Source organism: Carcharodon carcharias, chromosome 1 (assembly GCF_017639515.1).
Source record: "Carcharodon carcharias isolate sCarCar2 chromosome 1, sCarCar2.pri, whole genome shotgun sequence".
NCBI classification, from domain to species: Eukaryota; Metazoa; Chordata; class Chondrichthyes; order Lamniformes; family Lamnidae; genus Carcharodon; species Carcharodon carcharias.
The window spans coordinates 112562043-112579411 of record NC_054467.1 but is presented as its reverse complement, the minus strand read 5'-3'; positions in this window follow the sequence as shown (position 1 = coordinate 112579411).

Below are 17369 nucleotides of genomic sequence, written 5' to 3'. Positions count from 1 at the left end.
CACATAAAATTGGTGCCATGCAAGCCCATCATATGGGCTCAGTGTGCCTGTTGCACTGGGGGTTAACCGGACTGAATTTTGTAATTATAAAGCTCGCCATTAATTGGGAAGTTATTGTAGACAGAAGTGGACGAATTGTTTACTTTTCACAACACTGTACTTATGATGTTGGATTTTTGGTGGTCGTCGGCGGAGGGGGGGGTTAGTCAGGTGGGTGGGTCAGGTGGTCAGAGGGGGAGCGGGGGTCAAGTGGCCAGGGGTGGTGTTCAAGTGGGAGTTGGTCAGTGGGGGAGGGGGGGTCAGGTGGTCAGGGAGAGTCCCATGGAAGTTGGGCAGGCGTCAGCACTATAGTTATCCAGGAGTTAGAAGTGGTTTTAATTCTTTTAACTTTTCCTCGGTAACTATTACTGTAAAATAGTTGGAACCATTCAAAGTTTGTGATTTAAATCGTACATTTGGATGATTCTGATTGAAGGGAAATTGCCCAACAGAAGTTTGAACTTCCCAGGCAATCCTTACGTGGGGACCTGCAAGGAGGGGGTGGGTTCCCCAGAGCGTCTTTGGGGTCCCCCCAGTTACGACGTCCCAGAGCCCGCAAGTTACAGGCTGTTGTTTTTCAGACTGGAGGAAAGAATACAGTAATGTTCCCGGCAGTCAGTTTGGGGACCACTGCTTTTCTTCATTATGTTAATGACTGGGACTTGGTTATACAGGATATTGGGTTAAATTTTTCAAGTGACATAGAACTTGGAAATATAGCAAGCAATGAAGAGGTTCATAACAAAGGAACGTGTAAACTGGTGAATTGGTAAGACAATTAGTAGATGAAATTTAATGTACAGAAGTGTGAATTAATACATTTTGATAGCAAGAATGAGGAGAGGTAATATAAACTAAATAGCACAATTTTAAAGGGGGTACAGGAAGACAGAGAAATTATTCTAAGGACACAAATATTTGAAGATGACAGGGCAAGTTTAGAAAGCTGTTGAAGAAACATATGGGCCAGGATTTTACATTCCCCACCCCAACGGGTTCTAAGATGGGTGGGGAGCATGGAATTGCATGGACGGGGTTTCATTTTGATAGCAAGAATGAGGAGAGGTAATATAAACTAAATAGCACAATTTTAAAGGGGGTACAGGAAGACAGAGAAATTATTCTAAGGACACAAATATTTGAAGATGACAGGGCAAGTTTAGAAAGCTGTTGAAGAAACATATGGGCCAGGATTTTACATTCCCCACCCCAACGGGTTCTAAGATGGGTGGGGAGCATGGAATTGCATGGACGGGGTTTCCTCCGGATTCCTGCCCGCCCCAACATGGTAGTGATTTTATGCTTGGGCAGGCAGGGCCAACCCTTGCCCAAATAAGCCATTAAATGGCCTCTTAAGGTTCTTTTCTTGCCCAGTCTAAATTTTTAAGCTGGCGATTGACAGTTCAGGGGGGAAGCACAAAAATAAAGTAAGTTCAATCTCTGGCGGGTGGCGGGGTGGGAGGGGTGGCATCTCCATCAGAAGGTATGGTGACCCCTGAACCTCCCTTCCCCCCCCAGCCGATCCCACGAGACCCCGAACGTCCTTGCGACCACACCCCACCCCCCCCAACCCCCTCCGCCGGCAGCTCTCCAAAGCGGGACTTCCTCCCGCCTTATGCCAATCAACACTCGTTAGAGCATAATATGTCATCGGAGCTGCTGGAGTTGGCAGGGATGTGTTTTCTGCCAACTTTTCGGATGGCGGGGGGCTGCGCTCCCGCCATCCTCAAAATTCAGCCCACAGGACTCTTGATTTTATTAACAGTGGATTAGAATATAAAAGCAAGGAAGTTATGCTAGACCTTTATAAAACATTGGTTAGGGGTCAACTGGAATATTATATTCAGTTGTGGGTACTATACTTTAGGAATGACATTAAAGGCCTTCAAGAGGCTGCAAAAGAGATTTATTACAATGATATCAGAGATCAGCAGTTTCAGTTCTCTAGACAGATTTGAGTAACCTGTGTTATTCTGCTTTAGAACAGAAAATATCAAGAGATTTGGTAGAAGTGCTCAACATCATAGACGGTTTTGAGAGAATGAATCACAGAATTGTTACAATGCAGAAGGAGGCCATTCGGCCTATTTTGTCTGAACCAGCTCTCCAAATGTGGAATTCACTTAATGCCATTCTCCTGCCTTCTCCCATAACCCTGCAATTCTTCCTTTTCAGTTGACATCTAATTCCCTTCTGAATGCTTCAATTGAACCTGTCCCCACCACACTCTCAGGCAGTGCATTCCAGATCCTAAGCACTCGCTATATGTTGCTTTTGCTTCTTTTGCCAATTACTTTAAATCTGTGCCGTTGTTCTCAAGCCTTTCATGAATGGGAACAGTCTCTCCCTATCTAATCTGTCCTGATCCCTCATGAATTTGAATACCTCCATTAAATTTCCTCCCCGCCTTCTTCTTCAAGAAAAACAGTACTAATTTCTCCAATCTATCATTAGAACTGTTGAGCCCTCCTCAGAAAGTGATTAAGAAGCAGGATGTCCTGCAGCTAATAGAAGATTGAGAACATGAAGTGGCTGGCACACATTCAGTGCAGATGTCCCATCTGATGGTGAGTGCTGTAAACCAAATTCATGTTTTGACATCCCTGTGCACTTGCACACTTAGACTGCCCGATGCCCTTATGAGCTTCACTTTGTAGTGAGAATACATGGTGCACTTACCCAGGTGTAGCGCAGTGAATCATTCATCCCCTTCCAACACTGCTGAACGTTTCTGTGCTGGGCTCCATGGGGGCTAACCTCCACTGCGACCTCTGTCTAGGCCACCGTGATCAGATAAGAGGGCATCCTGCTGCCACCCTGGGGAAACAGCCTTTCCTCGACAGCCTGGAGTAGAGTCGCCAGAGAGGCTTTGCTGAACCATGGGGCTGGACATTGTTTTCTTCTCTGGGACATTAAGGACAGCCAGACAGAAGCTCATGGCCTGCAGTGAATGAATGGCTGACCGAGTGCCCTTTTAATATGACACCTGGAACTTCAACCCCACAAGATAACAGCAGGGACAGCGACTTCCGGCCCGACTCTGCCATGAAATTCGCCGTGCTCTGCACAGATGCATAGGTAGTGAGCTGACCAGCAGTAGATCGCGCATGGATCATTCCGCCCCACAGCGGGAATCGCTCCTACTTCTGCTCCCGCCACTGAACTTAGACTCCAGAACAGAAGATTCCAGCCAATGTATGTTTATAAAATGTTTTAGGGCTCAATTCAATTTTGCCAGCTAATCTTTTCTCATAGCTTCCCATTCCCTCCGGTATAAACTTTTTCAGTTTGCTCCTGTATTTTCCATAATCTTCCTGGATTGTTCCTGACATTTGTCATAAACCTCCTTTTATTTTATTTTAACTCCTATTTCCTTTATCATCCATGGAGCAAGAGGGTTGGATGTCCCACTTTTCCTTCAGTTTGTATCTGAATTACCCTCCATTGCTCCATTACTGCTTTACTCTGCAATTGCCTTTTCTAATCTAAATGTGCTAGGGCTTTCTTTAAATCATGGAAATTAGCTCATCATAAGTTGCAGATTTTTACCTTCAATATTTTATGGTAACTTTATGGAATTAGATTGTGGATGAAGTCTTACTGGAACTTGCAAAATTCAGAGATAGTTTAATATTAACTTTAAATATTTTATTGAGACCCCAAAAGCTGGTCATGCAACTTTGGCCTGAATCACCTGAGATCATTAAATTGGGTGTCTAGTGTTGCACAACCAATTAGATGTGCAAGGTTGGGCAGCCAATTAAATGTGCCTAAAGGTTTTCATGGTGGGAGTAGTAACATCAAGGAAGACAAATTTATGGTTATACCATGTAAGTTTTGCTTTGAAAAGAACTGTTGTTATCTTAAAATAGCTCTTTGGAAGAAATGATAGGCCTTAATGATTTAGACAGCATACCCTGTCCAAACTTGTTTGCTTTTCAATCAGAAGCAAGGACTCTGGGTACTTTTCACCCACTGTAGCCCAGAGAAAGCATATAATTTCTGTATTATTCAATTCTCAATGCCACAGTTTAGTGAATGGTGTCACAATTAAGGACAACTAACTTTGTGTTCTCAAGGTTTTGCTGATTTCACAATGATGGATGAACACGGATTGTATTGGCAAGTTGATGCTGCATAAAGAGAGGCATTTCTTACATCTAGAATCACAGAATCACAGTGCAGAAGAGGCCCTTTGGCCCATTGAGTCTGCACCAACACGTGAGAAACACCTGACCTACCTACCTAATCCCATTTACCTATTATCTAGATGTATCAAATCTATTCAAACTCCAAGGGTGTGAGTGCATAATCTAGGCTGACACTTCAGTTAAGTGTTGGGAGAATTTTGTGTTGTTAGAGCTGTCGTCTTTCAGGAGAGAAATTAAACCAGTCTCAGGTGGATGTAAAACATCCCATGGTGCTGTTCAAAAAAAAGCAGGGAATTGATCATGATGCCTTAATATTTATCTCTCAATCAACACTTCCAAAAAAAAGACAGATTTTAGATAAATTTGAATAGCATTGGCCTACCAGCATTAAACAGGCACAGGGAGTCTGGAACTGTGCCATAGCCCTAAGGCAACAATGACAGTTTGCATTTATATAGCATCTTTAGTGCATCAAAATGTCTCATAGATATGTCACAGGAACATGATCAAAGTAAGATTTTCACCGAGCCACATATGGGGACATTAGGACAGCTGACAAAAAGAATAACTAAAGATGCACACTCCAAGAAGGACAGGAGAGCGGAGATATCTATGGAGGAAATACCAGAGCTTAGGGCCTAGGCAACCTGAAGGCTTCGATATTGGGCTTCGGGACTCATTTAAGTTAGACAGGCGAGCTGTGGGCACCTGCTGCCTGTTCCTTGGCAGCTCACTGGCTCAAATGGATTGAATTCATGGTGCCTCACAATACAGTGCTGTCATTCAGTGAAAAATTATGATAGACAACTTTAGCACTGCCAGATTGGCACTATTGGCTCTTGCCCACATCTGCCCAAATCACTCATTATTCCATGAAGACAAAGATAACACCTAGCTTCTTTTTTCTGCAGAAACTGTCTTCTCAAAACCCTCTTCCCTGTCTCCACCACCCCCACCCTCAATTTACAAGTGCAGTTAGCTCCTGGGCTTCTTTGTCGCGAAGATCTAGAACATTCGACATGCTGACAATGCCAAGCCCCTTCCTTCCGCTAGCCCACATTTCTCTCTGCACGAGCCCTGCATCATCTCAGCTCCAGGACATCACTGCAGGAGTTCCTCAGGGTAGTGTCCTCGGCCCAACCATCTTCAGCTGCTTCATCAATGACCTTCCTTCCATCATAAAGTCAGAAGTGTGGATGTTCGCTGATGATAGCACAATGTTCAGCACCATTCGCGACTCCTCAGTGACTGAAGCAGTCCGTGTCCAAATGCAGCAAGTCCTGGACAATATCTTATGGGCTGACAAGTGGCAAAGAACATTCGCGCCACACAAGTGCCAGGTAATGGCCATCTCCAGCAAATCTAACCATTACCCCTTGACATTCAATGGCATTACCAACCTGAAGCTCCTGGAGTGCGGAACTGAAATGATTGACTTACAACAACCACAACCAACTTCCTTTGTGCTAGGTATGACTCCAACCAGCAGACAGTTTTCCCCCTGATTCCCATTGACTCCAGTTTTGCTAGGGCTCCTTGGTGCCACACTCAGTCAAATGTTCAATCACCCCTATCAACATCCTGTGGGTTAACCAGAAACTGAACAGGACCAGCCATATAAATATTGTGGCTACAAGAGTAGGTCAGAATCTGGGAATCCTACGGTGAATAATTCACCTCCTGACTCCCCAAAACCTGTCCACTATCTACAAGGCATGAATCGGGAGTGCAGTTCTCTCCACTTGCCTGGATGACTGCAGCTGCAACAACACTCAAGAAGCTCAACACCATCCAGGACACCGTTCCCACAAACATTCAGTCCCTCCACCACCAACAAACATCTACAAAATGCACTGCAGAAACTCACCAAGGCTCCCCAGGTAGCACCTTCCAAACCCACGACCACTGCCACCTAGAAGGATAAAGACATCAGATACATCACCACCACCTGGAAGTTCTCCTCCAAGCCACACACCATCCTGACTTGGAAATATATCACCATTCCTTTACTGTCGCTGGGTCAAAATCCTGGAACTCCTCTGTAATAGCACTAAGGGTTTACCTAAACCACAGGGACTGGAGCGGTTCAAGAAGACAGCTCACCACCACCTCCTCAAGTGCAATTAGGGATGGGCAATAAATGCTGGCCTAGCCAGAAATGCCCACATCCAGTAAATGAATAAAACACCCAGCTCCACCTCACCACCACCTCTTCTCCACTGTCTCTAATTGTCAGATTGCTTGTCCAACATCCAACCTCATCCAACTAAATATTGGGGAGACAAATGCCATTGTCTTCAGTCCCTACCACAAACTTGTCTCCCTGACAACTGAGCCAGACTGTTCGCAAATTCAATGTCATAATTGATCCCAAGGTGAGCTTACAACCACATATCCATGCCACCACTAAGACCGCCTATTTCACCTCCTTAACATCACCCGACTCCTCTCATGCTTCAGTTCATCACCTGCTGAAGACCTCATCCATGTCGTTGTTACACCAAGAATTTATTATTCCAATGCACTCCTGACCAGCCTCCCAGTTTCCACCCTCTATAAACTTGGGGTCATCTGAAACTCTGCTGCCCATGTCTTAACTCACATCAGGTCCCATTTGCCCATCACATCCGTAATCACTGACTTAAATTGGCTCCCAGTTAAACAACAATTCAATTTTAAAATTCTCATCCTTGTTTTCAAATTTCTCATTGGCCTCAAACCTCCCTCTCTCTACAGCCTCCTCCTGCCCTGGAACTATCCAAGATATCTTCACTCCTCATTACTGGCCTCTTTAACATCCCAAATTTAAATCACTTCACCATTGGTGACTATGCCTTAAGCTGCCAAGACCACAACTTCTGGTCTTCCCTCCTTAAACCTCTCCTAAACCTTTACACTTTCTTCTCAGTCCTTACACTGTTTGTTTATCAATCTTTCAATCTGATTGGTTAAGAAGCTCCCTTTTTGGTTGCCTTATTCACTCAAGCCCCCGATGGCTTGTTTCCCTCACTGCACCATTATTTAGCAACTTGCTACAACAAAAATTGTCAAACCTATATCTTCAAGTGCAGTTCTAACCAATGCTTTTAAATACCTTGTTATAGCTAAATTTTGGCCAATAATTGTTTTTTTAATATTCGTTCATGGGAAGTGAGCATCACTGGCTGGGCCAACCTTTATTGCCCATCCCTAGTTGCCCTTGAGAAGGTGGTGGTGAACTGCCTTCTCAAACCGCTGCAGTCCCTGTGTTATAGGTACACCCACAGTGCTGTTAGGAAGGGAGTTCCAGGATTTTGACCCAGTGACAGTGAAGTAACGGAGATATATTTCCAAGACAGGATGGTGTATGGCTTGGAAAGGAACTTCCAGGTGGTGATGTTCCCATGCATCTGCTGCCCTGGTCCTTTTAGGGGCTGGAGATCATGTGTTTGGAAGGTGCTAGGTGAGTATGATGGCCATTACCAAGGAGAAGGTGCTAGGAAAACTGAAATGTCTGAAGGTGGATAAATCAACTGGACCAGATGGATTACACCCCAGAGTTCTGAAGGAGATAGCTGAAGAGATAGTGGAGGCGTTAGTGGTGATCTTTCAGGAATCACTGGAGTCAGGGAGGGTCCCAGAGGACTGGAAAATCGCTAAAGTAAACTCCCTGTTTACGAAGGGAGTGAGGCAAAAGATGGGAAATTACAGGCCGATTAGCCTGACCTAGGTCTTTGGTAAGTTTTTAGAGTCCATTATTAAGGATGAGATTTCAGAATACTTGGAAGTGCATGGTAAAATAGGGCAAAGTCAGCATAGTTTCATCAAGGGGAGGTCATGCCTGACAAATCTGTTAGAATTTTTTGAGGAGTTAACGAGCAGGTTAGACAAAGGAGAGCCAATGGATGTTATCTACTTGGACTTCCAGATGGCCTTTGACAAGGTGCCGCACAGGAGGCTGCTCAGTAAGAAAAGAGCCCATGGTGTTAGAGGCAAGGTACTAGCATGGATAGAAGATTGGCTGTCTGGCAGGAGGCAGAGAGTGGGGATAAGGGGATCCTTCTCAGGATGGCGGCTGGTGACTAGTGGAGTTCCACAAGTCAGTGTTGGGACCACAACTTTTCACTTTATACATTCATGATCTAGATGAAGGAACTGAGGGCGTTCTGGCTAAGTTTGCAGATGATACAAAGATAGATGGAGGGACAAGTAGTATTGAGGAGGTGGGGAGGCTGCAGAAGGATTTGGACACGTTAGGAGAATGGGCAAAGAAGTGGCAGATGGAATACAACATGGAGAAGTGTGAGGTCATACACTTTGGTAGGAAGAATAGAGACATAGACTATTTTCTAAATGGGGAGAGAATTCAGAAATCTGGAGTGCAAAGGGACTTGGGAGTCCTAGTCCAGGATTCTCTTAAGGTTAGCTTGCAGGTTGAGTCGGTAGTTAGGAAGGCAAATGCAATGTTGGCGTTTATTTTGAGAGGACTAGAATATAAAAGCAGGGATGTGCTGCTGAGGCTTTATAAGGCTCTGGTCAGACCATGTTTAGAATATTGTGAGCAATTTTGGGCCCTGTATCTCGGGAAGGATGTGCTGGCCCTGGAGAGGGTCCAGAGGAGGTTCACAAGAACAATCCCAGGAATGAAAGGCTTAATATATGAGAAACGTTTGAGGACTCTGGGTCTACACTTGATGGAGTTTAGAAGGATGAGGGGGGATCTGATTGAAACTGAAAGGCCTGGATAGAGTGGATGTGGGGAAGGTGTTTCCATTAGTAGAGAGACTAGGACCCGAGGGCACAGCATCAGAGTAAAGGGAAGACCTTTTAGAACAGAGTTGAGGAGAAACTTCTTTAGCCAGAGAGTGGTGAATCTATGGAATTCATTGCCACAGAAGGCTGTGGAGGCCAGGTCATTGAGTGTATTTAAGACCGAGATAGATAAGTTCTTGATTGGTAAGGGGATCAAAAGTTACGGGGAGAAGGCGGGAGAATGGGGTTGAGAAACTTATCTGCCATGATTGAATGGCGGAGCAGACTTGATGGGCCGAATGGCCTAATTTCTGCTCCTATGTCTTCAGGTCTTACGCTGCCTAAGGATCTTGGTGAGTTTCTGCAGTGCATCTTGTAGGTGGTACACACTGCTGCTACTGTGTGTCAGTGGTATAGGGAATGTATGTTTAAGGTGGTGAATGGGGTGCCAATCAAGCAGGCTGCTGTGTCCTTGATAATGGCGACCTTCTTGAATTTTGTTGGAGCTGCACTCATCCAAGCACGTGGAGGGTATTCCATCACGTTCCTGACTTGCGCCTTGTACATAATGGACAGGCTTTGGGGAGTCAGGAGGTGAATCACCCTCTGCAGAATTCCCAGTCTCTGACCTGCTGTTATAGACACAATATTTATATGGCTGGTTCAGTTCAGTTTCTGGTCAGTGGTGACCTCATGATTTTGAGAGTGGGGAATTCAGTGATGGTAATGCCATCAAATGTCAAGGGGCAATGGCTAGATTATCTCTTGTTGGAGATAGTCATTGCCTGGCACGTGTGTGGCACGAATGTTACTTACCACTTGTTAGCCCAAGCCTGAATATTGTCCAGGTTTTGCTGCATATGGGCACAGAATGCTTCAGTATCTAAGGAGTCACAAATGGTGCTGTGCATTGTGCAATCATAAGTGAATGCATTGTGCAATCATAAGCGAACATCCCCACTTCTGAACTAATGATGGAAGGAAGGTCGTTGAAGCAGCTGAAAATGGTTGGGCCGAGGACACTACCCTGAGGAACTCTTGCACTGATGTCCCGGGACTGAGGTGAATGACCTCCAACAACCACAGCATCTTCCTTTGTGCTAGGCATGACTCCAACCTGGGGAGAGTTTTACCCCTGATTCCCATTGACTCCAGTTTTACTAGGGCTCCTTGATGCTACACTCTGTCAAATGCTGCCTTAATGTCAAGGGCAGTCACTCTCATGTCACCTCTTGAGTTCAGCTCTTTTGTCCATGTTTGCACCAAGACTGTAATGCGGTCTGGAGCTGAGTGGCTTTGGCGGACCCAAACTGAGTGTCAGTGAGCATATTGTTGCTGAGTAGCCCTGTCAACGACACTTTCCATCACTTTACTGATGATCGAGAGTAGACTGATGGGGTGGTAATTGATTGGGCTGAATTTGTCCTGCTTTTTGTATACAGGTCATACCTGGGCAATTTTCCACATTGCCGTGAAGATGTCAGTGTTTAGCTGTACTGGAACAGCTTGACTAGGGGCATGGCTAGTTTTGGAGTACAAGTCTTCAGTCTATTGCCGATATGTTGCCAGTGCCCATAGCCTTTGCACTATCCAGCGTCTTCAGCTGTTTCTTGATATCACTTAGTGTGAACCAAATTGGCTGAAGACTGGCATCTGTGATGCTGGCGACCTCAGGAGGAGGCCAAGATGGGTCATCCACTTGGCACGTGTGGCTAAAGAGGGCTGCAAATGCTTCGGCCTTGCCTTTTGCACCAATGTGCTGTACTCCCCAATCATTGAGGGCAAGGATATTTGTAGAGCCTCCTTCCTCCTCCAGTTAGTTGTTATTTGTCCATCACCATTCATGACTGGATATGGCAGGACAGCAGAGTTTAGAGATGATCCGTTGGTTGTGGGAACACTTAACTCTATCTATTGCAAGCTGCTTCCACTGTTTGGCATTCAAGCAGTCCTGTGTTATAGCTTCACCAGGTTGACACCTTATCTTTAAGTATGACTAGTGCTGCTCCTAGAAAGCCTTTGTGCACTCTTCACTGAACCAGGGTTGATCCACTGGCTTGATGGTAATGGTAGAATGGGGGATATGTTGGGCCATGGGGGTACAGATTGTGGCTGAGTACAATTCTGCTGCTGCTGCTGATGGCCCACAGCACCTCATGGTTGCCCAGTCTTGAGTTGCTAGATTTGTTCAAAATGTATCCCATTTATCACGGTGGTAGTGCCACACAACACAATGGAGGGTGTCCTCAATGTGAAGATGGAACTTTGCTTCCACAAGGACTGTGTGATGGTCACTCCTAGCAATACTGTCATGGACGGATGCATCTGCGACAGCTTGGATTGGTGAGGATGAGGTCAAGTAGGTTTTTCCCTTTTGTTTGTTTCTTCAGCACCTGCCACAGACTCAGTCTGGCAGCTATGTTCTTTAGGACTTGGCCAGCTCGGTCATTAGTGGTGTTACCAAGCCACTCTTGGTGATGGATTTTGAATTCCCCCACCCAGAGTACATTCTGCACCCTTGCCACCCTCAGTGTTTTTTCCAAGTGGTGTTTAACATGAAGGAGTACTGATTCCTCAGCTGAAGGGGACAGTAGGTGGTAATTAGCAGGAGGTTTCCTTGCCCATGTTTGACCTGATGCTATGAGACTTCATGTGGCCCAGAGTCAATGTTGAGGACTCTTAGGGCACCCCTCTCCTGACTATATACCACTATGCTGCCACCTCTGGTGGTTCTGTCCTGTCAGTGGGACAGGACATACCCAGGGATAGCGATGATGGTGTCTGAGATATTGGCCGGGATTTTCCGGCCCCATCCGCAGGCGGAAAATCCTGCCCATTGTCTGGAAGTATGATTCCATGAGTATGATTATGTCAGGCTGTTGCTTGACTAGTTTGTGAGACAGCTCTCCCAATTTTGGCACAAAACCCCAGGTGTTAGTAAGGAGGACTTTGCAGGGTTAACAGGGCTGGGTGTGCCATTGTTGTTTCCAGTGCGTAGGTCAATGCCAAGAGGTCCATCCAGTTTTAACAAGTTGTTAAGTTTCTCATGATTGTACAGTGTAATGCACCCAAAGTAATTATGGAGGTTGTTCCAAACAGCATCATGTTTTTGGATATTTTTTCTCTATTCATATATTGTAAATAAAATGTGAAGATGTCCTATGTTCAATATTTCTAGTAAAGTTCTTAAAACATTCTGAATGAAAAGTTTGTAGTTGACCTATAGTAGATAGAAGAAATTCTCCCCACTCGGGGTTGATGTGAATACTAAACTTCTCAAGCATTTTTCTCATGCTTAAGAAAGGTATATTTTCTCAAGCAAAGTAACAGGTAACATCAACAGGTATCTAAATATAGCAGGCACCTATGATTTTCCACTCGGCCGAGTTGCTTAATTACAGACATGAGCTCACATAATCTACCCGACAATATCATCTTAATGCCTAAATGTGTTACTTACATGAAACATTCCAGAGTGCTTTCATAAGCTATAATTTATCATGTCAATTTGTGGAGAGGTGGGGTGTATTCATCAACCAAGAGTTTCCTTTATTGAAAGAGAAAGGTTATGTGTTGGACTTCAGTTGTCAGATATTGTCAGAAATGAACACTGTTGCATCACACTTAAAAAGAAAATGAGAGAAGGGGAGATTGGATGTGATTTTAACCCTACCAGCTCACTGGAAATCAGGCAGGTGAGCAGTTAAATCATTTACCGTCCTTGAGCTGCTAGGAGTTGGGTTCCAGGTTTAACCAGCTTCACAATGCCAATCCCAGCACTACCTGGTGTCAGCACTGCAGCCTAAGGGCCATCTGAATTCCCATGACGTCCTGCTGAAATCCCACCCAGAATGGCTTGCAGGTCATCAGCAGGATTTAAATGAGTAATTAAAATAGCCAGGCCCTCATTTCTGGAGAGGGGATGATTTTCCAACTCATTTCACTATGCACCTGCCAAAATCCGCTCAGAGGTAAAATCGGTGCCCCAACCATTTCCTGTTGATTGCAGAGAAAATTCTCCAACAACAGTAAATAATTGATCTCAAGATGTGCATGGAGCAATTCACTTCCAGTTGACTTCAGGATGTTCCTATTTACAACAATTAGACTTGTGGCCTTAAAGGAACGGGTCAGGTTTCACATTGCTTCACTCAGCAGCATATTATTGCATTGCAGATAATACAGTATAATGCCTCTGTCCTTATGAAATGACACAGCCTCTGATTCATGGTGAGCAACACTACAAACAATCATCTGGTATTGCCACAATCAACTAAATATCTTGAAAATAAATATTTTGAACAGACAAGTATTTTTGCTCAATTATATTCCAATGTATGTAAAGAATTGGAAACATTGCTTGCTTGAATTCTCAGTCATTGCATGCAATTTTAGGCAATTTCTGTATAGATTTTATGGGAATAATTCCAAATAATAATCAGTCATCCCTTTTCAAATAACTTGCTTAATTCCTAGCAGTTTGAAGTAATTTGATCTTTATGCAGCTGTGACTGTCATTAATGCAGAATTGAGTCACCCACACAATTTTTATTTGAAATTGTCTCCAAGGTCCTTTTTTGGAGAAAGCAACAATGATTGTTAGACAGCTACCTAGTCAGAAGTAGAATCAATACATTATTCCTAACATACATCTTTTTTTTTCTATTTTCATCAATTCTGAACAAAGGAAACAGAACCTTACTTAATTTCCTCTCTGCTTTCCACATATAATCTACAGGGAATGAAATAAGATAAAACGAGTTTTCAGCTGATTGCATCTATGGCAAATTATTCCACCATTTTACAATCTTAGGGAGGGATTTTCTGGTCCCACCAGTGGCGGGCATCGTCATAGTCGGGATGGGGAAATTTGGAGAGTGGCCAAAAGTGGCCTTCACTAGCCAGCTTGTTAATCAGCTTGTCAACTAGTGTGTGACCTAGCAATAGGATATGAAACTGACCGGATGAACCTCTATCCTTTCTTTTGGGGCTTTGGGGGTGAATTTCCTCAACATTCATTGTATTAGTGACAAACCCAATGAGAGGAGATTCAATTCTAGACCTAGTATTGGGGGACGAAGAAGGGCAAGTGGGTGAAGTGACAGTTGGCGACCATATCAGGGACAGTGATCACAATTCAGTTAGTTTTAGCATTACCATGGAAAAGGACAGAGATAAGGCAGGAGCAAAAGTCTTGATATGGGGGAAGGCAAATCTTGCAGAAATAAGAAGGAACTTGGCTGAAGTGGACTGGACAGCACTGCTGGAGCGTAAAACAATGGAAAACCAGTGGGAAGCACGAAAAAGCGAGATCCTAATTGTACAAAGTAGACATGTCCCCTACAAAAATAAGAGGGCTACTGCCAAATCTAGACCTCCCTGGTTGTCTTGAGGAATACAGGGGAAGATCAAACAGAAAAAGAAAGCATACGATAGGCACAAAAAACTAAGCACTGCAGATAGCCTAGACGAATATAGGAAGTGCAGGGACAAAGTAAAAAAGGAAATAAGGAAATCAAAGAGAGGGCATGATAAAAGATTAGCAAGTAAAGTTAAAGATAACCCAAAGATGTTTTACCAATACATTAATGCTAAAAGATTAGTTAAGGAAAAATTGGGACCTAAGAGAGATGAAGATGGAAACTTGTGTGTAGATGCAGAGGCTGTGGGAAGGGTTTTGAATGAATATTTTGTCTCTGTGTTTACAAAGGAAAGGAAGGCTGTAAATATAGTAATCCAGGAGGAACACTGCGAGATATTGGATGGGATAGTCATAAAGAGAGAGGAAATCCTCGAAGGGTTGAAATCCTTGAAGGTTGATAAGTCACCAGGGCCAGACGGATTGTTTCCGAGGACGCTGAAGGAAGTCAGGGAGGAGATAGCAGATGCTCTGAGGATGATTTTCCAATCATCACTAGATACAGGGGAGGTACCAGAGGACTGGAGAAATACAAACACAGTTCCATTGTTTAAAAAAGGATCAAAGGAAATGCCAAACAATTATAGGCCAGTTAGTCTTACATCGGTGGTGAGTAAATTAGTAGAATCAATCCTGAGAGATAGGATTAAATGTCATGTGGACTAGTCAGGGATGGTCAGCATGGATTTGTTAAAGGAAGGTCTTGCCTCACAAATTTGATTGAATTCTTTGAGGAAGTGACAAGAAGGGTTGATGAAGGTAGTGCAGTGGATGTTGTGTACATAGATTTTAGCAAGGCATTTGACAAGGTCCCACATGGCAAATTGGTCAGGAAAGTAAAAGCCCATGGGATTCAGGGTACTGTGGCAAACTGGATAAAAGGTTGGCTTTGTAACAGGAAACAAAGGGTAATGGTCGATGGATGCCCTTGCGAATGGAAAGTTGTCTCAAGTGGTGTTCCACAGGGCTTGGTGTTGGGACCCTTGCTGTTTGCGTTATATATTAATGATTTGGACGTGAACCTGGGGGTCACGAATGGGAAATTTGCAGATGACACAAAGATTGCCCAAGTAGTGGATAGTGTAGGGGATAGTCATAATCTCCAAAACCATATAGATGTGTTGGTGGAGTGGGCTGTAAAGTGGCAGATGGATCTTAACATAGAGAAGTGTGAGGTCATACATTTAGGGAGGTCAAACAGTTACAGGGATTACACAATAAATGGGAATATGCTAAGAGGGGTAGATGAAGTGAGAGATCTTGGTGTACAAGTTCACAGGTCCCTGAAAGCAGCTGTTCCAAATAGACAAGGTTGTAAAGAAGGCATATGGAATGCTCTCCTTCATTGGCAGAGGTATAGAATATAAAAGTAAGGATATAATGTTGGAATTGTATGAAACACTGGTGAGGCCACAACTGGAGTATTGTGTGCAATTCTGGTCACCACATTACAGGAAGGATGTAATAGCTCTGGAGAGAGTGCAGAGGAGGTTTACAAGAATGTTGCCAGGATTAGAAAAGTGTAGCTACAAGGAGAGATTGAATAGGTTGGGGTTGTTTTCCTTGGAACAAAGAAGGCTGAGAGGTGACTTGATTGAGGTGTACAAAATTATGAGAGGAATAGACAGAGTGGACAGGATAAAATTTTTTCCCTTGGTGGAGAATTCTAGAACCAGGGGACATAGGTTCAAGATAAGTGGCAGAAAGTGTAAGGGGGACATGAGGAAGAACTTTTTTATGCAGAGGGTAGTAGGTGTCTAGAATTCCCTGCCCAAGTTGGTGGTAGAGGCAGAAACTCTAAACTCTTTTAAAAAGTACCTGGATCTGCACCTTAAGTGCTGTAAGCTGCAGGGCTATGGGCCAGGTGCAGGAAGGGGAGATTAGAAAGGGCACCTGGGTGTCCTCTGGTTGGCATGGACAAGATGGGCCAAATGGCCTCCTTCTGTGCTGTAACTTTTCTATGGTTCTATGGTTCTAAAACGGCGTAGGATTGCTTTTCTCTCTGTGAGAAAAATTAGCTGAATGTTGTTTGTGCCTATTATGTAACTTGCTTCTCTACTTTCCTTTATGGTTTCTGTGCCTTCCCAAGATTTGCCTGCTGAGTCCTTGCAGGTGTTATTTGCATATGACAGTGTGAGGACCAGTAAAGGGGCAGCTGGTTTTTGGGCTTTTACTGCTACTGGACTTTAAGTTGGGTCATTTTGATTTTGGGTGGTATTTTAAAACAGGCATATTAAATTCAGCCTTCTGCAATACATCTCTCCTGATTTCCATGTCCATTGACTATTTTTTGGAGGCCTTAGTTGAGGGATAATTGTTAATCTGGATTCCGTGATCATCCTGGAACAACACCATGGGATATTTTATCCCAACCTGAGAGGGTTGCAGAGACTTCAGTTTAAAAAGTCAATGGCAACGGTAGCTCCAGCAATGCAGAATTCTCCCAGCACTGCAGTGAATTGTCAGCCTAGATTTTGTGCTCAAGTTTCTAGAGCTTGAATAAAGTTGTTACCTACAACATCAACTTATCATCAAAACTCATCTACCATTGTGAAAGCAGAGTGAACACAAAGTTAGCTTTCTTTTGTGACATAATTCACTTTCACCTAAAGTCAAGACTACCTTCTATGTAAATTAACCTGAAAGAGATGAGTTACAAGATGAAAATGAGTAGTCGATTTTTATGCCCTTCGGATACTGTGAAATGAGATTGAAGCTATTTTAAAAAGAATCTGCCTCTGGGCCAGGATTTTCCATTTGGTGGGGAGGTGGGGGGGTGGAGGGGAGGGTGAGCGGGCGGGCATGGACCCGATCGCCACCTGCGATCAGGTCCGCACTGCCATTTTACGCAGGAGGGCCAATTAAGGCCCACCCAGCGTATTTCCCAACTTCCGTGGATAAGCAGGATTGTGTGAGCGACGGCGGGTGTGCACAGACCACTGGGTCCATTGGCAACCCGGCAGTCTGTTTAAAAGAAGCCCTGGCAGCCTTTTGTAGGCTGCTGACAATGGCCAGTCACAGGTTGCAGT